Source organism: Penaeus chinensis, chromosome 27, assembly GCF_019202785.1.
Source record: "Penaeus chinensis breed Huanghai No. 1 chromosome 27, ASM1920278v2, whole genome shotgun sequence".
Lineage (NCBI taxonomy): Eukaryota > Metazoa > Arthropoda > Malacostraca > Decapoda > Penaeidae > Penaeus > Penaeus chinensis.
Window position 1 is genome coordinate 12,245,180 of NC_061845.1, and position 5,000 is coordinate 12,250,179.

Consider the following 5,000-nt stretch of genomic DNA (forward strand, 5'->3'; position numbering starts at 1 on the left):
TGGTTAACATACTGCTTCATCATTCCAATATGCATACTTAAAGTTGGTAAAATTAAACTTTAACATATAAAGGAACTTATTCTGATCAAATACCATTCATAACAGCTACACTCTTCTGCATATGTTAAAGTTTATAATATGCTTTGGCAGTTAAGTAAACTTTGATGCATATAAATCAATCATACCATAAATGTATTTATCCCTATTTACATAAACATACAAAACAGGCAGACTCAACTATACTTTCAAAGTCACACACACTATAGTAAGTTGTGTCTTGGCAAAGACAACTAAATAGGAAAAGGGATTACAATATCTTCTCAAATAAATTATCACCATTAATTATAGACCTATACTTTATCATTGCATTATGACTCTCTGCACTTGCTTAAATGGTGTAAGTGTCAATCATTATCCCATGTGTTTTTTTGTACATAACCCTTATAATCCTCAGCTGTTACTTGCTGATAATGACTTTCTAAACCATATCACACTTTACATCTGCTTATGGGACAAAAAGAGGTTTCAGGTCTAAGAGAAAATCAAATCTAATAACAAAAATAATGAATTAACAAAGGAGGTTCCTGTGTGAGTCCCTATTATGGCGGCATTTCTCAATCAAACAATGAATGAGGTGGAGCCCACAAAGGACAGAGAGCCTCAAATTTGTAAGATGAGCTCTCCCAAAGCTAGCAACAGGCAGCACTTTTGTGTTAACTTAGAATCCTAACAGTTATAAAAAGCAATGTGGGAGGATTTTGAAGGGTATTCCAAACTCCCAAGCTTGATGTGAATTTATAAAACAAAACCATGGAAGAACAAGAACAAAAATAATTTTATTAAAAAAAAAAAAAAAAATAATGTGGATCACCACATTTGATTATGAAATTGGATCTTCCTTTCCCAATAAGCCAGCTTGTTTTTTGGGGGGTTTTCATTAGTGATGGCAAAATTTGTTATTGCATCAATCAACTAGCATGATTAGTGCACATTCAAGTCGAGTAATGTCCCCAGCTAAGAAGCATGGGAAGTAAAACAAAGGGAAACTGCAAGATAGCAGAGACAAAAGGACTCAAGCCACACAGAGGATACACAGTAATCCTAATGCCTTCTAGCTGGTGCCTAGTGGACAAGACTACGGTCTGTCTAGTGCAGCTACAACCAAAGAAAAAGCCAGCAAGAAAACATTCTAATACTAACAGACATAAAAGATTTAAATAACAAAGGAAAGAAAAAACATAGGCAAAGCACTATATTACAGTCATTTGGTGTGCTAAACCAGGTGAAACTCCATAGAGAATCTGTACAAGGATCCAGCCCCTTGTGTAATTCATAGATCTAAAACATCACAGTACCACACAATTCCAATTATGATTAAAAAAAACTCTTCACATACCACAGAATAGTAGGCAACAGGTAAAGCCACATGAATCAATTTTGTTCTCATACCCCCCAAAATACACTTTGTATGCTCACGCCACAAATCAAAATTGTATTGAGAACTACACGTATATAAATGCCTTGATCACAGACTCTCCTATTTGGCCCACTAGGACTATAGGTTTACCAATAATACCTTTGCATCATTTGTATACATGGCCATACAAATCCACGTCCTCCCACTACCGTCAGAGGTTTTCCTTGGTAACAACATCCTGCAAACAGGCATTTCATGAGGTGACAATGGACATCAACTAAAATCTGTGTGAAAATGCATGCAGTTGCTTTCCCTGAAAAAGGTACACCTATCATTTCAACACACTAGTGCTCAATTCAAAATATCAAAATAAAATTAGTATATAATATATAAATCTTTTTTAACCAAAGGATGAACATTTATACTAAGTGATGTATAGAGTTAAAAAATGGATAACCTATTTAACCTGTTCTGTAAAAAAAAAAAAAAAAAAAAAAAAAAAAAAATATATATATATATATATATACATATATAATATATATATAAATATATATATAATAATAATAATAATGATAATAATAGCAATAACACTCAATCTGACAGTAAAACTTCTGGATCATGATAACAAAATGCTAGTTATTCACCTTTCAAAAACTGCAATCATAGCATTCCTATAAAGAGGAACGTGCATTCTTACCTTATTCCATACATAAAGTATAAATTGATATGTGGAAAGACTGAACACATAAAATCATCAAAAGGCCACTAGGAAAAAAATCTGTAATTCAAATAAATATTACTCATCCCATTCACAATAATATCAACAGCACATGCCATGATACCGCGTTCTAGTAAGATCCACATATACCCTTTATTCAGTTCTAATACAGTTTATCAATGGGGAAAGGGAAAAAACATCAGGTCATATATATGCAACTGTAAGGCAACAGTTGTTCAGTTAGTCAATTTTATTTAATTGATAGAGATAATCATTTGGAGTGAATGCTTACAATTAAGTTGCATTTAACTTTTTTTTAACCATATCACTTACCCAAAAGTACTTTATCAATTAAATATGAGAGTCCTTTCACCATCATGAAATTAATCTCAAAGAATTATAAACATTTCCCATTTATTGACAAATTAATAACAAAGGAAATCTGACACTGTATATAAGAGAGGGCAATACAATAATTAACTTTCTAACCTATCTATTTAATTTTCCAAGTCTCTCAATATCTAATGCTTATTCCTAACTTTAATATCTACAAGGAAGTAAAGAAGATTCATTTGGAAACTTGAAACAGAATATGGATATCAACAAAAGCAATGGAGCTTAAAATTCACTACAATTTGACAAAAAAATAACTTAAATATATATTTTCTTTTCCTAATACTGGGTTTTTAATAGAACCTTCATCAATGAACTTTTCATTCTCAAATGTATAACCTTTAAAAACAATATTGAAGAATATTCACAAGGTAAAACCCAACTTCCTGTCAAGTCATTTCCTCTGTCAGTGTTTGAGTAAGCTATTCTCAGGGTTAAACTTCTTTTGTCATCATCCATTATCTGCACATTACTATATTTCATTAATTTATAAATTTATCTAAAAAAATTATACTTTGTCAAACACCTCTTCACTATGGCTAATTTGATGACTTTCATGGTAATTCTTTACAGTACAGACAATACTCTCCAGAAACTAAGTCTGCAACTCCACATCACAAAAGTTTATTCCACAATCTAAATTACCATGACTGGGCATGAACTTCGGGCACTGCCCGAGGAGAGGGTTGATGGTGGGCTTTGCCCCTCAACACCCCCCCTGGCAAACATTGCCTTCAGCTTGGTATGCACTGAGTGGACTTAGGCAGTGAGCAGTGCTTTCTGCAATCTTTATCATTTATTTGTTGTGTTACCATTCTTGCCTGCAGATTATTTCTTGTACCGACAATCACACCTTTTTATCTTCTACAAGAATATTATCTTCAATTTTCCCTAGCTTGATACTTCCATACTGTAAAGATTAACCATTTTCATGGTTTTCCTACTTTCTTTATACTCCCAGACACAGGTCTTTCCATATAAAACCATAATGAACACAGCTTATGTATATCTTATCTCCAAGAATTATACTTGTATCATGCTAATGACAATAACAGCACACTATACACCAATCTAAACTATACAAAATGGTTTCACAATCATTGTCAATCTGCATTAGAGAATATGGTGACTTATTCGGTACTGTAATTACAGCAGAGTTTGAGAATTCCACACTGCACACGTGCTACAGGAAGTACCAGAAAAATAGTCAGAGGAAGTACCAGAAAAATTATCGCATTATAATACCATAAACATAGCCTATTTACTAATTCAGTGTGTAGTTTTTTCCTCTCTACATTTGTGTCCTTAGATTTTCCCTGTCTTAGTGTGGTCATAATACAAAATTATTACTCAAATATGATTATTTTTTGTCAGTTTAGTCCTGATATGCTATTCCTATAAAAAAAATTGTTTACCAAGAGTTTTCAAGTTCATCAACAGAAGCAAAGCATCAACTGTTAAGGAAAAATCTGCCCTCACCTCCTAGGAAATATGCTTGGAGAATTTATCAATTTTTTCCTGGTCTGGCCTGGTCTGTCTTCTGCTTTGTATTAAACATTACATGAAGATAATGTGAGACAAGAATCTTTGGCCAATGCTATTCTTCTACCTTCCTGTTGCAAATCCCTTTGGATAGTCACTAGTAAATAAAAATTACTGATCTACCTTGATATTCTCCAACTTTCTGGAGGTTATATTACCTCTGGGCCATGAAAAAGTTATAGCTCTCAAAGTGCTCCATAAAGTGTGATATATAACATAAGACTGAATTATTGTTTTACACTGGTCATGCATGCTTAACACAAGCTTTTCTTGGATACTTGATAGTTGAAAAAAAAAAAAATTAAATCACATTCAGAAAAAGAGCATATCCATCTTTCCCACTAATAAATATTTTGAGTAAGCAACATGTTTTTATCCTTTTCATGACCGATAAAAGAGGGCGGGGTTCCCTGTCTCTGGAATGAGTCACTTTGGTCAGGTTAGGTTAAATTATTATGGCCTGCTGCTTTGTAATTCTGTATATATTCCACACTTCTAAATAGTGATATTTCAGTTTGCTTGACACAGATTAATGTTTAATAGAATTTGTACCATAACAGAATTATCACTAATACAAGGATATGGGTGTGTCACTGAAGCTTCCTTAGTCATATATAAAAAAAAAAAAAAATAGGCTCAAAAATACTTTACATATAAATAACATTAAACATGTAATACTCAGTTAACTTCTAACAACTGCAAATGCACATAGCTTTTAGAGGGTATACATGTGTATGAATATGACCTATAACACCATCTTCGAAAGAGGAACTTCGCAAGGATCCCTACACGCCCGCCTGCAGTGCGCGACGCCCATAGAGCCTGTCTGTGAGGTCTGATTCATTCCTGCGACCCACTTGGCATGGAAAGACCTGTGTTACTCGAAGCGTTTTGACGAGACGAAAGCTCAGCGTTTCATTAGAGAATTGC

General features: G+C 33.4%; 1 protein-coding gene across 1 annotated transcript in view; it reads right to left on the reverse strand.

The window, feature by feature from the left end:
* LOC125039568 (flotillin-1-like) overlaps nt 1-5,000 on the reverse strand; it is a 27,452-nt gene that overhangs the window by 22,079 nt on the left and 373 nt on the right. The window lies entirely within an intron of this gene.